Below are 18,022 nucleotides of genomic sequence, written 5' to 3' on the forward strand. Positions count from 1 at the left end.
TGTCGAGGGATTGTTTTCGATAATAAAAGCTCAATTCCATCTCAGACACATTACGAGCGACGATACTAAGTACTATACGGTTATCAGCGCATTGCCGCCTGACGTGGTAACAAATATACCTCCAGCAATTCTGCAGACGCTAAACTATGCGGAGTTAAAGGAGTCTGTGTTGTCTGCATAAGAAAAGACCAGACCTGAACTCCTGGAGAAGTTGATGAGGATCACTACGTTAGCTGGTCGTCCGTCATTAAACCTCCAGGAGATGGTAACGGTCGCACATAGAATCGGGGCAAGCGACGAGATAGTGCGCCATAAATTCATACACACACTTCCGAAGCAAATCGCCCCAGTAATAGCAACCCAGACTGAAATGCCGTTAACGAAGTTGGGTCGACTATCCGACAACTTGATGCCGTTAATAGAAAATACGTCAGTATTTCAGGCGGTTGAGAGTCGAGCTGGGAAAAACGACCACATTCCCACCAGACAGTCTAGTGAAACCATTCCAGCCGGCCTATGTCCAACTAGAAGGAAACAGCGGCCGAACATATGTAGAGCCCATATATATTTCGCGGAGGAGGCTCGTACATGTAAGCCATGGTGTAAGTGGCCAAAGAAAAAGAGTAGCTTACAGACTCTGCCTAACTCGCGCCCTTCCTCTCCCGCCCCTAATGATTCGGATAACTAGAAAGGCGGACTGCGTTTACTCCAGTAGTGCCACCGTTATTAGAAGTTTCTACTAAAATAGGAGCGTCTAAAGTCAATTTTATCATAGATACAGGAGCCAGTGTTTCCATTTTACCACATTCCGTAGTAAATGGAATTACTCGTGAGTCAACTCCTGTTCATATCTCTACCGCTAACGGTGAAAGCATAAAATGCTATGGTCAGACAAACCTCGATGTTAAGATACCCCATTTGAGAAGATCTTTTTAATGGAGTTTTGTGATCGCAGATGTCACTAACCCTTTGTTAGGATTTGACTTCTTAAAAAAATTTAACATTATAGTGGATTATAAAAATAGATCCATCTGTGATAACGTAACGGAGCGTGAAATTACAGTCAATGCAGTAATGGGAACCGATGTTGTAGTGATTAACAAAATAGACCTAGCAGATTATGTTACTGAAGTAATAGGTAAATATAATAATGTGCTTTCACCACATAGCGACACAAACAAAGACTATGGTGGAGTGTATCACAGGATTGATACAGGCAGACACGCAACAGTCTTTGCTAAAGCCAGACAACTTTCCGGTCCTAAGTTAGACGCAGCACAGGCAGAATTTAAAAAGTTACTAAATACCGGAGTTATCCAGCCTTCCAGTAGCGAGTGGGCAACCCCTTTGCACTTGGTGAAGAAGCCGAATGGGTCATATCGAGCGTGCGGTGATTTCCGTGCGTTAAATAGCATTACCAAAACAGACCGCTACCCGGTACCAAATATAAATTCCTTCTGCACACAGTTAGCTAATAAACAATATTTTTCAAAAATATATTTAACTGCAGCATATCATCAGATTAAGGTACACTCTGAAGATGTGCCTAAGACAGGAGTAGTGACACCTTTTCGTTTGTTTGAGTTTAATTACATGCCACTTAGTTTAAAGAATGCTGCGACTACATTTCAGCGTATTATGGATAAAATATTTTAAAAATTAAATTACATATTTATATATTTAGACGACATACTAGTTTTTAGCGAAAGTGAGCAACAGCACAAGGAAGATTTAGATAGAGTATTTAGAATCCTTAGTGATAACAATTTAAAGATTTCCTTAGATAAGCGTGTATTCGGAGTACCAGAGTTAGATTTCTTTGGTTTTTACGTAAGCAAAAAAGGCTTGTTGCCTACTTTAAAGAAAATCAAAGAGTTTGAAAATTTTCCGCTACCTAAGGACTCAAAAAGCTTACGTAGATTTCTCGGGATGACAGGTTTTTACCGCAAATTAGTCCCTAATTATGCATCCATAATTTTAACACTATCCGAACGGATGAGGTTGCATCTTGAAGCAAAGACCTAGCTTAATGAGGAAAAAACTAACGCCTTCAAAACAATAATAAGAAAATTATCGGAAATTACGGCGTTAGCTCATCCACAGTCTTCAGCTACAGAATACCACTTAGTTACAGATGCTAGTCAATATGCCGTTGGTGCTGCATTACACCAGTTGATAGATAAGAAACCAGTACCTATAGGTTTCTTTTCAAAGAAATTTTCTCAAACCCAAGCCAAGTATTCCGCGTTTGACAGAGAGCTACTAGCAGCTTATTTTTCAGTGATACATTTCCGCCACCTCATAGAAGGTCGTTACGTGACATTATTCACTGTTCATAAGCCATTATGTGGAGCCTTTTATAGTCAGACACCAGCAAAGTCAAATCGACAACAGCGACACTTATCAGTGTTTGCCGAATATATTGCTAACGTGGAGTATATTAAAGGAGCTGAGAATATAGTTGCAGACTGTATGTCTCGGCCTGCATTAGCTGTGCAGATAGATGCATGCGACTTGGCTGAAATAGCCCAGGTACAAAAAGGTGATGACGAAATAAAGTCATACACTAATTTGAAAAAATACTGTGTGTCAAGCGAAGTCGGCTCAGTCATATGCGATACTTCAACTAAGTACCCCAGACCATTTATCCCAAAAGAGCTTCGTCAAGTTATTTTACACCATTTTACATAGCTTAGCGCATTCTGGTACGGAAGCATCTATAAAACTGGTCAAGTGCAGATACTTTTGGCCTAGTTTAGATAAAACGATTAAACAATTCTGCGCAGAATGTGTAGTGTGTCAACAATCAAAAGTTCACAGACACACAAAGTCTGCAGTCCAAGAATTTGAGTTACCATCTGCACGTTTCCAGACTGTATATATCGATATCGTTGGACCCCTGCCCTTAACGCTCAATGAGTCTGACCATTACCTGAGCCCTTACAAATATTTGCTTACTTGCATCGATCGTGCAACTCGTTGGATTGAAGTACAGTCTATTACTGAGATAACTGCACAGTCGGTAACAGAAGGTTTATCAACGCATGGATAGCTCGATTTGGAGTCCCACTGCATGTTGTAACTTGACAGAGGTAATCAGCTTGAGAGCGAATTGTTCCAGGAATTAGCCAAGGTAGTAGGTTTTTACCGATTGAGGACAACATCATATCACCCTCAAAGTAACGGGATGATTGAAAGAGCACACCGTACCCTTAAAGCGGTAATAATGGCTCGAAAAGAATCATGGATGAAAGCGGTGATTCTGTTGGGTATACGTAGCACCCCTAACGAATCAGGCTTTTCCCCTTTTACGTCTGTTACTGGAGCTCCGATATTGATTCCTCAGCAGTTGATACACAAGCAGAGAGTAGGAGAAACTCCAGTTAATAACCAGTACATACGTAATTTGTGTGAATGGATATCCCAAATTGATGTACTCAACAACGGAAAAGGATATATCCATGACAGTCCCAAAACATTTATACCGAAAGGTTTACCTTCCTGTGAAAAAGTATGGCTTAGAGTTGATCGAGTTAGGAAACCATTAGAAGCACCGTACTCAGGTCCTTATAAAGTTTTGACTCGATCAGATAAGCATTATCAGATCGATATGAACAACGATACTCATACACACGTATCAATAGATAGATTAAAGCCGTACATAGAACCAACTAGTACTAATAAAATTAGACCGACTGAGAAGGCACAGACAAATGACGGTACTACTAATGATAAATTTATTAAGACAGACGATACCGACAAAGTTGAAGATAAAATTGCTGACACATATAAGTCTAGATCTGGTAGGAAAGTAACATGGAAAAAGAAAAATGAGTACTTTTATTTTTAAACAAATTTAGGCAATACACATATTTAATAATTCTGTGGAGGGTACTTAATTCCGTTATTTGGAGGGGGACTCGTGTAGTGAACTACTACTATGATGCTGCTACGGTATGTTTCCCTTATTTCTCTCTTTTTCCCCACTCTTTTACTTTTCCCTTCCTTTCTTCTCTCAAAGTCCCCAGAGGTTTCAGCCAATCGGAATAGAGGACTGTCCTGGAGGGAGATACAAAGAAGAAATCTCTCTCAGACATGCGGAAACGATAGAAGCATCAACATGCGACGGACCAGTTTCCCTGGGTAAAGACTTTTATCAAAGAAATATACAATCCTCTTTGTACCCCTAAATCTTGGAAACCTTTATAAAACATCATCAATCCTAAAATCTCGTCGCACTTAATTATAACCGATGTTTTCTTTTCAAAAACCGTTCTTTTTCAGCACTCTTGTTCTCTCTCTAATGTTGGAGGTGCCCCCAAAAGGGGATCGACCGAAATGGTGACCCTTTTTCAACCGTCGTTAAAATTTATGGTAACCGCCATACTTTATGGGTTTGTTTTACTGTACACGTAGATTCGAAAAAGTTGTCAAAAACAAATATAGAACAAATAAATGTTATGAAAGGCAAGATAAGTTGCTTTCCTACCTAACTGGATATGTTTTTAGTGTTTATATTTAATGTAATATGTTTATTCAGCTCGAAAAACATACTGTGTTAACCGATGTATTGGAAAATTTTAAATGGCGGCCGACTCTCTCTTTGAGGCGGTAAGTTTGGGAAAATTAATTATAAATAAAAAACCAGACAAAATACTGTTAGAAACTCGCTGAATATATGTTACCGTGGCATAGGCTGACATATATTCGGCGGGTTTTTAACAGTATTTTTCCTGGTTTTTTATTTATAACTCATTTTCCCAAACTTACCGTCTCAGAGAGAGAGAGAGAGAGAGAGAGAGAGAGAGATTCGGCCGCCATTTTAAATTTTGTTTTTTGTTTTTTTTGACAACTTTTTCGAATCTATGTGTACAGTAAAACAAACCCTACTTTATCTTTGATATGTCTGAATAATAGGCCACCTTAGGACATATCACAGACTATTTAATAAAAATCGGGAATTTTCTTTTAGTAAATATCTTTTTATGTATGGACTTAAAAAAAAGATATTTTGCCAAAAATAACCTCTCAAAACTTCTGAGTAAATTCGTTTTATTGCTTATTACAAGATTGTTTTACAATATTTTACGCTGACGGACCCGGTCGATCGCCTGTGTCGAAATTGCTTTAATAGGCAGAAGCAGCGGCAATTAGTCGTACATGGATCGTACATAATTTTTAGTTGTACATATTTAGTAAACGTAAAACCACATAACTTTGATAAATACGCACTAAATTATTATTTTTATTTAATAAAATATTTATTAAAATCAAAATTAAATTTAGAAAAACTAAAACATTTTTTTAATCTATTAAAAAACATTATAAACACAACATCACTATATTTTGAATTATTATTTCTTTTACTAAACACTCAACCTGCATAATGTTGGATAAATATTTGTCATATGAAATCATTACTTTTTGTGGTGCTTGTTAAGATAGAGTCGAAACATCGATCTTTTTTTTTTAAATAAATTCTTTTAAGCAAAAATAATTTACGTACTTGATCGTCATGTCGAAAATAGTAATACATCCCATAATTACGAAAATTCATCAAGTAGACAGTTATTTATAGTTAAATGTAATTTTTGCGGAAAATTGGGTTAGACAGTGCAGAGTTCACAGACAAGGGACATAACTCGGAACGCAAAATTTAGATTACACTATAATGTTTTCCGACATTTATAACCTATAGCGATAGACTTTTTGGGGGGCTAATGTGTATTTTAGCGGCGTAAATTATATGTCAAACAAAAATTTATAAAACCTATTTATTTTTATATAAAACACATTATTAGACCCTAAGACTTAAGTAAAACCCGAAAAAATTTAATTTTTATTATTTTTTCCCCACATTTTTTTTATTTTAGTAAATGTACAATAATTGAGGCCGTCAACGTTTTGAAAATTTGGCCTTTGTAAGGATTGCCAGATTGGCTTTTTTAAAAAAAAATTTTTAGGCCAAATTTGACCTTTTTTTTACGCTCTTGCATAGACCATGGTTTCCCGCAAGAGCGTAAAAAAATGCCAAATTTGGCCTACAAAAGGCCAATCTTAGAAAGGCCAAAATTTCAAGACAAAATGGCGGCCTCCGTTGTTGTATATTTAGTCTAATAAAAAAATGTTGAAAAAATTAAACTTAATTTTTTTCGGTTTTTATTTCAACCTTAGGGTCTAATAATTTGTTTTGTATAAAAAATAATTAATTTTTATAAATTTTTGTCTGTATAATAATTTACGCCGCTGAAATGCACATTTACCCCCCCTTTTTTTTTTTACTGAAAACACAATAGAGTTGTTCTACTCGATGAATTTTCGTAATTTTTGGGATATGCTACTATTTCCGACATGACAATTAAGTATATAATATTGTTTTTGCTTAAAACGACATTTTTTTTTTAATCGATATGTCGACTCTTGTTAACAAGTATTTGTTATTTATTCATTTGTTTGATAAAAAAATGTAACATTACTTTTACAAAATGATAGCGTAACTGATTCTCTTTCTAACGACCGACTACAACTGCTACTAGTACTACCATTATACCGCTGTTGCTCCTGGTGCTGCTGCTGCTGCTGCTGCTGCTGCTGCTGCTGTCAGAATGATGTCTTCTGTCTTGAAATTCGAAAGATGATCACGAGCTTTACTACGTTTCTTAAAGTTGTGACGTAAAATTTAATGAAAAGTTAAAACGATGAATGAAAATAAAAGAATGAGAGAATAACAGAATTTTATAAAATATTAATCTAAGCATAAAAGTATAAATCAATGATAGAATGTTAGAATGCGCAATTAAACGTCAAATTCGTTCTTCCATATTTTTGTCTTGCGCATTTTTCTTTTCTAGCCATTTCTTCTTTTCTCCATTCCTCCTTTCTTCCTCCCTTCTTCTCTTCTTTTTTTCTTTATTCCTTTCTTTCTTTCTTTTATTTTCTTCCTCTCTTTCTTCATTCCTTTCTTCCCTTCTTCTTTTCTTCCCTAATTGCTTGCTTCCTTTATTTTCCCTTTATTTATTTTTTCTTTCCCTTCTGTCTTTTTATCCATCCTTTGCTTTTTTCTTTATTTCTTTCTTTCTTTGTTTTTCATTTCTTCATTTCTTTCTGCCTTCGTCATCTTTCCTTTCTATCTCACTTCTCTCCTTTATTCCTTTCTTTCTGTTTCTTTCTCTCTTTCCGTTTCTTTCTTTCTTTCTTTCCCCTCTTTGCTTTTTCTTTATTTTTTCTTTTCTTTTTTTCTACATTTCTTTCTTTCTATCTGTTTTCTTTCTGTTTTTCAATTCTCTTCCGTGTTCCATTATTTCTCTTTCATTTCGTTTCTTTATTTCTTTGTTCCTTTCCCCCTTCTCCTTTTCCCTTTCCCTCCTTCATGTTTTCTCCTTTTCTTTCTTTCTTCATTTTCTTTTTCTCTTTCAACTTTCACATAATACTAATTTAAAATGACGGTACTTGTGCACTTATTGAACCATGCTGAGATAATAACGTTATTATTCAGAAAGCCATTCTTAACATGGGGAGAGGCGGTGTTTTGTAAGTATTCTGTACTTTCACCTAGCAATTTAATGAAAAAAGAAATCGTAAAACTTTAATTTAATTCGAAAATATTATTTAAAAATAACGTGGTCTAATAAATGCGTAAGCACCAAAATGACTTAACACACACACAACCAATAATTATTGAACACCTTTGAAAAAACATACTCATGTACATATTTACTCATAATATGTTTTTATGTTCAAATATATTTCTTTTGATACTTATTTAGAATTCAAATAAAAAAATACGTAAAATCTTTATGATGCACGTACCTGTCACAGAACGAAAATATCATATCCCAAAAATCACGTAAATTAATCAAGTAATTTTTTTTTACACAGAAAATAATTTTTATTGCGATTTTTGGCAAATTATTATTAATTGTACACATTAAGAGACTGATTTTGATATTTCTGGAGAGGTTATTACGGGGATGTAACTAGTGATGATGTTTTAAAGATGGCGAACCGAGATATGCCATCCTCGTCTATAAATATAAAAGCGAAAATGTATGTATGTATGTATGTATGTATGTATGTATGTATGTGTGTTCGTTTTTTCTGTATGTCTACAAAAGGCTTCTTTCAGAGAAGCCATCGGTCGCTTCACAACTTTTTAAAACTTTTTATATCACATATAAATCGTAATATCTCATAGTTAACAACGAAGCTCGCCTGTCCATTTAATTTGCTCGATTTCGGGAAGATAAATATTCAACATTTGTCGCTCGCCGTATGTGGGTTAGTCTTTTTCCTATAACATCTTGGGAAAAATAAAAATCCCGCAGTCAAACTTGACCTCATTTACTCATTAAAACGGGCACCTGCCAAATCCAAGTAATTAAATAAATTTGAAACGTGTTTCCGTTAGCATCTCGCGGTGGAGCAATGGTTAACTTCGCACGTTTTTTTTTTTTTTTTTTTTTTTTTTCACACTTTAATTTACAACTTTGCCTCAACGGTTCGGGTTCGATCCTCATACTTACTTTTTTTTTTAACCCCCACCCCACCCCGGAGTTTCCACACACACCTCCAAACACCCGGGCAACGCCGGGTACCCTTCGCTAGTTTCCTAATAAAATCTGATTTTCTTAGTTTAAAAAAGCTAGACCAATTTTCATGATTTTTGGAATACAATATTTTCATTCAATGACGGATGCGTACATAATAAAGGTTTTTCTTTATTTTTCTTTATTTTTACTTATTAGGTTGGATTCTGGACAAGCACTGTATTTATTGTACGTTACCCACGCAGAGATAGATTTCCAGCTGGGACGCTTAGAGAAAAATAATTTAAAATAGAATCATGCTTACGACTATATTTTTAATAGGATTTTAAAAATTGCATTTTAGTTTTCCTTAATTTTATTTTATTTATTTATTTATTTTGAATGGAAATCGCTCGAGACAAGGTGTGAAGCCACTTGATGTAAAAAGCAAAGAAGAACGAAAGATGGTTATCACAAAGACAGGAGATGCCTATTGACCCTACTTTGGGTACTCCCGTAAAAAAAATACCAAAATAATTCAAAACGGGGCTTGCTTTTTCCAAAGAAGAAAATGCGCCATTTTATTATTTTTTTATTTTTTTCAAATCCGCTCAGAAAAACTGAATTTTTCCGAAACATTGGTTAAGGCCGTACATTTACACTGCTAAATGATTAAGATTTATCGTTGATTCCTATATTATCTATTTATTTATATTTATGGAAACCGCTCAAGACAAGCCGTGAAGCCATTTGATGTAAAGAGCTGGCAAGAACAGAAGATGATTATCGCAAAGACAGGAGATGACTATTGACTTTAGTTTTAAAAACACCAAGGTAGGGGTAAAACAGTAAGCAGGAAAAGAGTTTCACAACCTTGAAGGCTGTAGGTAGGAGGAAAATAGTCACCAGGAAGAGCGTTTCACATGCTTGCAGTCTTTTTGGAAAGAAGCTACTGGAATAAGAAGATGAGGTATCAAAACAGCGAATTAATGAAGACCACAATACCAACGAGTCAAACGAGCTGTGACAAAGGAAGCAGGAAATAGATAAGATAATTCCGAAGAATACATAGCATAATAGTATTTATATAAAAAAAAAAAAAAGACTCTGAATAGCAGCATCAATATTCGATTTTTTTTTTTTATGGAAATCGCTCCAGACAAACCATGAAGCGACTTGTTGCAAGAAGCTAAAAAATAATAATGCTTAAAAATCCCAAAACTATCCAACGATGTTAGATGGATATATTTTAATCGAGAAATGGGCAAGTCTTCCTCCTTTGTCAGATATATCGCCCATGGAATATGAGGATTACAGGACAAAATAAGGTAAGCGAAATTTAATAGCAACAGTAAAAAAATAAAATAAAATAAAATAATTAGATGGTATTTATTACAGTTACGACTAAACGAGAAATACAGATACAAACATAAAATCTTTTCAAGAAAAATTAATAGATACTGGCTGTAGTTATGCGACGTTGCCCGGGAGTATTTTGACTTTTAGTTTTTTTTTTTAACTTTTTTTTTTTACCAAATTCTGTTCTTTCTGAAAATACTTATTTCGGCTAGGAAATACTTTTATTTACAGTTAAGTAGAGATATTCTTCCTTACTAACCTAAACAGAACCTCTTATTAAAAGTAATGTTGCAATATTTTTGTATCTATTTCGACTATCAGATAACACTGCATGTTCTTATAATAAACACTGAACTATTTATATTTTAAAACTAATGATATACCATAGTATTAGGTATAATATTGTAATTCTAATTTCAGTTTATACGATTGCTTCTGTTACAAGGGGAGATTATTCACATTCACTTCTGTATTTTAACGGCACAAAGGTACTTTATTTTTCTGGAAAAAGAGATCACCGTAACATTGTTACATTCTCACTTTTAAAGCATTGTAAATACAGAGATCTTGATTAGATTACTTTCAAATAACAAATATAAATTAGTTTTACTAATTACAAAAGGAAGGCCCTGAAACGGTGCGTATTCTCTCCTGATGACCAGATATTGTCTGGAGGCCGAGATGAAATACTCCACAAGTAAAAACAGCCGATACGCACTATCATATACAAGTCTACAAGTGAAATAACTAAGAAGAGCAAAGTTGTGAGATGGTCAGTATTTTCTCCGGATGATCCAACATTAACTGGAAGCCGAAATACTTCAAAAGTGAAAACAGCTGATAAATATGATTATATACACGCCTACAAGGTAAACTTTTTCTTTAAAAATATATATATCCTCTGTTGTCTGTTTGCTTCATAGCGAGTTTCTGTTACTGTTCCGGTAGACTATTTTATTCTCAAAACAGATTCTTTTTCTTTTCTTTGTTTTTTTTTTTCAGAGTTTCAGACATTCCCATCGTGAACGATGTCGATATTTTATGAAAACAAAAGAAATATAAATAGACTATTTCTAAAATACAATATTATTTTATCGCTTCGGGTTCTGTCGACACGTTAATCGTGGGAGCTTGCGGTACAATTTTACCGATACAGGTTCAACTACTATTTTTTCATCATGAATTTTTGAATACAGCTACTAGGCATAAGGGGTCTAAATATTTAATTAAATTTAATTTAATACACAGGGTAAAAAAAAGGGGGGGTGAAAGCACTTCCTAAAAATTGAGGTAATCTGATTTTTGTTAGATTTTACAATAGGTATTAGGGGTACTTAACAGAGAAGTCAACAAACAACAATACAAAAAGTAAATATATATACAAGAAATAAATGTTACCGTAGCCAATGAAAGCCAATTTTATACCTACCTGGCTAATTTGTTTTGGTTTTCAAGTAGTTTTTATTGCTCTTTATTTAATCGAAAAAAAATTAAGTTTTTCCGAGCAGATTTAAAAAACAATGGCGGCATTTTCTTTGGAAAAAGCAAGCCTCGTTTTGAATTTAAGGTTTACAGGTGTTCTGAATTTTTTGGTATTTTTTTTTTACAAGAATACCCAGCAGAGTCCAAACACCCCAACCTCCCCATGTTAAGAGCGGCTTTCAGAATAAACACCGCTATCCTCCTCATGTTAAGAACGGCTTTAGAAATAAACACCCCCAACCTCCCCATGTTAAGAACGGCTTTAGGAATAAACACCACAACATCGAAAGCCGTTCTTACCATGGGGAGGTTGGGGTGTTTATAGTACGCTGGGTACTCTCATAAAAAATACCAAAAGAATTCAAAACGAGGCTTGCTTTTTTTCAAAGAAGAAGATGCCGCCATTTTTCTTTCTTTCTTTTTTTTTTTTTTTTTTCAAATTCACTCGGAAAAACTGATTTTTTCTGAAACACTGGTTAAGGCCGTACACTTACACTGCTAAATGGTTAAGATTTATCGTTGATTCCTATATTATCTATTTATTTATATTTATGGAAGCAACTCGAGACAAGCCATGAAGCCATTTGATGTAAAGAGCTGGCAAGAACAGAAGATGATTATCGCAAAGACAGGAGATGCCTATTGACCTTGGTTTTGAAATGACAAAGATTAAAAGTAGGGGTAAAACAGTCAGCAGAAAAGGAGTTCCATAACCTTGCAGTTCGTGGAAAGAAGCAAGATTAACGGTTAACTAATTTTCATATTATTTTAAAAACGTCATTTGACCTTTTTTTTTTTTTTAATGGAAATCGTTCCAGACAATACGTGAAACCAATTAATGTAAGGATTAATAAAAAAAATAAAAATGATTATTGCAAAGATAGTTGCTTACTGGCCTCAGTCTTAAAAAGATCAAAGTTAAAAATAGGAAAACAGTCAGCAGGAAGAGAGTTCCACAAGTGCATGTGTTATAATGTTTTTGACTCCTTATTGGGTATGCCACCAATGATTTCGCTTTTAATATTTAGTTTACTGGTATTTTCTAAATAAAAAAAAACAAAAACAAATCCGACATTATCTAAGAAATATTTAGAGGATATTGCCCCGTAGGGCTCGGTAAAATGTATGCGCTCAGACAATGGGACTGAATTTACTAGTAAAGACTTTGAACTTCTATTAATTAACCATCGTATTAAACACGAGAAATCAAAAATAGCACCGCTGAAAGGGCATGGCGAACCCTTTTTGAGATGGCAAGATATCTACTTATCGAAGCGAAATTAGCGCATAGTTTATGAACGTACGCTTTAATGGCAGCAGCATATATCAAAAATAGATCGTTCAATAGAAGATTAGGCAAACACCGTATGAAGCTGATATGTCCTAAGGTGGCTTATTATTCGGACAATCAAAGATAAAGTATTCCGTGAAAGAAAGAAATAAATGTTTTTGTTTCGGTTTCTATTCAAGCTGATACACCGAAGTCATATGGATATATTTTTGAATTTGCAACTTTATAACACGTAAAAATCGATAGAACATTAACTCGATAATAATATATACGAAATCTGCAAGAATTAAAATATCATATTTAAGCGTACTTTACAGCTGTGCTACGCCGGATGTCCCTGCTAGCTTAGATATATATTTTTGCAGTTTTAACAACAGAGCTACAATAATATCAGAGCGTTTCAATTTACGCTGAACATCTACAGAATGCCAACATCAATATATTACATATGAATGAGTCCCCTGTGGGATTTCCACAGATCCCGCTAGTCTGTATAACAATACACTAAGGCATTTCATGTCTGCACGTACGTTATCACCTTTCACACTGTTGCAATATTTTCTGGTATAGTACATTGAGTCTACAAAGATTTGGACGATTATATTTATAGCCAGGGGTGATAAAAACGAACCCATCAGTTTTAAAAATTGCCTGAGTAACCCCGTCGGCATTCCGCGGTCGGGGCGCCTCAGGCAGCAAGCAATAAACTTGCCCCACCGGAAAGCCCGGTGGCAAGGCCTGGGAGGGATGACCTCCTAGGTATTACCCAGGCGGTGTACCTCAGTCCAACTATAATGGGGTATGATCCCACAGCTATCGGAATCACTTTATAAAATACACTGAATCTCTGCATTTTCTCAGTCATAGTTTTCCATCTTGACACGAGAAAGGGAATATGCTCAACTGATGAGTGCCCCTCCTTTAGGGGAGCCTGCGGGTATCCCACTTTCCAGGCCTTGTGCCAAATATTGCCGATGTGGGCGGCAATTAAATATATACCCCATTACACCTCTGATGTGATGGGATGTGTCTCCCAGCGGCCTCGGCTGCAGGGAGACAGGGTAGTACAAGTCAAGGATTCGTCACTTGACACTCAGCCCAACAGGTGAGGGGCCGGGAACCGGCCCAGCACCTGTTGGACTGAGGTACACCGCCTGGGTAATACCTACGAGGTCCACCCTCCCAGGCCTTGCCACCGGGCTTTCCGGTGGGGCAAGTTTATTGCTTGTTGCCTGAGGCGCCCCGACCGGGGAATGCCGACACGGTTACTCGGGCAATTTTTAAAATTGCAGGAGTTCCCCTCCTTTAGGGAAGCCTGCGGGGTTCCCACTTTCCAGACCTTGTGCCAAATATTGCCGATGTGGGCGGCAATTAAATAACTACCCCATTATACGTCCAAAATATTGCAACAGTCGTAGCACTCTTTCTGAAGCCAAGCCTGGGTCTCTTTGGACTTGTGGGCTGGCGCCGAGTCCTGCTGCCACACTCAGAGTCTGCCAGCAGCCACCTGACTGCACCAGAGGATCCCTTCACTTTTCAGTTCAGATATACTTTGCTGTTGACGTTCAAGCCGGCTTCGAGGATGGAATGAGGCATGATGTGGCCCTCACTTGAAATCACACCAGAAACTATAACCCTGTCCGGAAACTGCTTTCACAACCCTGGCCACGTCCCTGCTTTTTCGTGGTAATGCAGCGATGCATTTTGAGGGTGCTGGCAATGGTCTTGTTGTCATAACTTGGGTCGGTAGAGAGCATGAGTTGTACAGCATGACATCTCTGATCTAGCTAGGTGAACATTGTGTCACTTTCAGAACTAATAGAAGGTCCCTATCGCTCTTGATATTTGTACACAACTGACCAACTAGTAGGTCTACAAAAACAAAAAAAAAACAAAAAACGGTTTTCATCAAACAGAAATGGAATCATGTCATCTTTTTAGGGGGACAATTTTATCATTCCACTCTGTACATTTAATACTCAAAATTTTCGGATAAATTTCTTTTCTCCACGAAAGTGTTATCTCATTTGAAAACATTTGGGAATCATTTTTTCTATTACAAGAATTGCCCTGCACTCAAGAGGTTATGGACCCAACATTTACCCATAAAATCTTCAGAAATTTAGTATATCATAATAGTCATACCACTGCATGCTAAGCCCGTAATCCATAACTTCCTTGTTTCATTTTGAAAAATGCGATCGTTTGATCAGCAACAGGTTAGTTATTAATCAAATGTCGCTAAGGTAAACAATACCGATTTTACATATTTTACAATGAATTGTTTCATTGAATATACATGTTAAAATAAATTTAAACTACTTTATTAACATACGAGTCTAAATGATCTACTTCGCATGTTAAGTTTACGCCCTATTAAGAACAAAATTGTATTCAATTAAGAAATGTTATTTGAAATATGATTGTGTCCAATTGAGAAATGCTATTTGAAACATAATTGCGTTCAATTAAGAAATGCTGTTTAAAACAGAATTTTGTCCAATTAAAAATGCTATTTGAAACAAAATTGTATTCAATTAAGAAATGCTATTTGAAACAGAATTGTGTCCAATTAAAAAAAAATACTATTTGAAACAGAATTGTGTTCAATTAAGGAATGCTATTTGAAACAGGATTGTGTCCAATTTAAAAATGCTATTTGAAACAGAATTGTGTTCAATTTAAAAATGCTATTTGAAACAGAATTGTGTTCAATTTAAAAATGCTATTTGAAACAAAATTGTATTCAATTAAGGAATGCTATTTGAAACAGGATTGTGTCCAATTTAAAAATACTATTTGAAACAGAATTGTGTTCAATTAAGGAATGCTATTTGAAACAGGATTATGTCCAATTTAAAAATGCTATTTGAAACAGAATGTTGTAAGGAATTGTTTCTGGCGGTTCTGAACACCGATTATTGTTTCCCATTTATTGTGCTAGAAAAGGGGGCAGAGAGGATGAAGAATTTACTGCTGTCCTAACTCTCCCGTGTGACTACCTCAAAATGAAGAACCTATCATCTCGGTAATCTTATCTTAAAGGTAAAAAATAAGAACGATATAATTTAAAAAAATTTTTTTTTTTTAATATATATATATAATATACGTTACAACTTAAATAACCTTTTTAACGGTACAAAACTTATATAGCGCTTTAAAAATAATACACAGGAAAACCCATAGGGGCCCTTTTCGCCAACAGACTCATCAGGAGTTAATCGTTGGTATAACACAGAAATGCAAAAACGAATTAAATTGTGACGAAAGAGCAAATACTCACGTAGGACCAATCTTTGTCAATAGAAGGAATTTATTGAATCATTGGATTTGCCCGGAGATGTATATTAACCGTTTCCATACTCACTCAATCTTATTTGTACGTACGTTATATATATATATATATATATATATATATATATATATATATATATATATATATATATATATATAATTGGATGACTATGAATTATATTTGAAGCCCCCCCCCCTCTTTGGGCAGAGAACTGTCATAAATAATTTCACCCGTTACTTAATTGCCTGTAAATACGATTTTAGTTGTTTGTTTATAAATAAAACGGTTTGAGCATTATAAAAGTGGTGGACAAATGTTTGTTTGAAATAGCCATTTGATCAAAGTTATTCCCGTGGGTCGATGAGTAGAACTGCCGGCTGTCTTAGGTTCAATCCTTGCCTCGGGAGAGGTGCTAATCGAGCCGCACTGATGAGCTGTGATACAACGAAACAGTACTGTATGAGGATGTCTACAAATTATATATATATTTTTTTATACAAATTCCCATTCCGTTTTTTTTTTCTCGTATATCCCTGAGTATTTGCTCTTTCGTGATAATTTAATTCGTATTTTTTTTTGTATTTCTGTGTTTAACCAATGATTCACTCCTGATGAAAGTGTTTGCGAAAGGGACTCTAGGGGTTTTCTCTGTATTATTTTTAAAGCGCAATATATGTTACTTGTTCTTTCATAATGGTCAACTGTAAATATATTTTTCAACCATACTTTTCTGGTTTAGCCTTTCGTTGTAATGATGGATATGTTTAAAAGATATGGATTAAAATAACGTATATTCTTATGCTATTAGAAAAATGTATGAAAGTAAAATTTTAAGTGAGGTTAAAATCGTGGTGTGTGTGCTTTCCTTTCTGCGTTCTGGACCAAATCTTCCCTGGCTTCACATTCAATTAATAAGGTAGTACAACTCACACACACACACACACACACACAAAGAAAGAATGAATCATCTCATGTATATGGACGATCTGAAGCTAATAGCAAAAAAGGAGAGAGAGTGTGTGTGTGTGAGGGAGAGATAGATAGATAGATAGATAGAGAGAGAGAGAGAGAGAGAGAGAGAGAGAGAGAGAGAGAGAAAAGGGGGAACAAAAGCTGGTAGGAACAACAAAAATCTTCAGTCAGCCCATTCGAATGGAGTTCAAAATGGAAAAGTATGCACAACTAGAGATCAAAAACTAAAAACTTGAGACAGCGGAGAGCATGAGCTACTCAACTAAGACGCGATGAGGACACTTGATGAAGATGACAGATATCTTTTCAACTGGTAAGTTTTCATTTTCATCTCTATTGCAGCAGCAGCAACAACAATAACAATAACAATAATAATGCAAGAAATCTTAAACACTACCCCCCTCGAGAGGGCATTAACATCTGCTAATAGCATATCAGATGCTAATTAAAATAACGCTCGAAGATTATTCTAAAAGTAATGCCTCCTAGATTTTCCCCACATTAAAAAAACGACCTTGTATCTAACTCTGCCCTCGTGGGGAGGCAAGTAAATAGGTAAAATTACCATTCCGTATTAAATTTCTGATTCCGATGCAATCATCGATACCTATTCCAATTCTTTATGAATCTCTAAATGTTCAACTATAAAAATGGTTATTTTGTCCCGATCACCGTAAAAAACGCATCGTAAATGTGCATATAACTACTCATGCAATTTTTTTCCGATTCCGATACTCAGAAAAGTTTCGATTTTTCCGATTCCCGATCCCGATTAATCTTCACAACACTAATATATATTATATATATATATATATATATATATATATATATATATATATATATATATATATATATATATATATTACTCTTGATGAGCCATTCCCCTTACGTAATCCAATTTACCAAATTTCCACTGCTAACGATTACTACGATATTGTCCCATTGACTACAGTACACTCTTTAACCCTTCTCCTCGAGTGGCCTCTGGGCCACGATAAGTGGTGACTTTTATATATATATATATATATATATATATTACTCTTCTTTTATTGAGCACTCTTAATAACGTCGTTAAATTCATTAATCATCACTCTTGAA

General features: G+C 35.2%; 1 protein-coding gene across 1 annotated transcript in view; it reads right to left on the reverse strand.

Annotated features, from left to right (window-relative positions):
• The window catches only part of LOC145258197 (immunoglobulin-binding protein 1-like), a 184,467-nt gene extending 176,515 nt beyond the window's left edge, over positions 1-7,952 (reverse strand). Inside the window, exon 1 of the mRNA XM_080116090.1 lies at positions 7,810-7,952. The gene's annotated coding sequence lies outside the window, so the exon portion shown is untranslated. The remainder of the gene's footprint in view (positions 1-7,809) is intronic.
• Between the last annotated feature and the right edge of the window lie 10,070 nt (positions 7,953-18,022).

Source organism: Euprymna scolopes, chromosome 33, assembly GCF_053919585.1.
Source record: "Euprymna scolopes isolate OS-2025 chromosome 33, ASM5391958v1, whole genome shotgun sequence".
Taxonomy (NCBI): Eukaryota; Metazoa; Mollusca; class Cephalopoda; order Sepiida; family Sepiolidae; genus Euprymna; species Euprymna scolopes.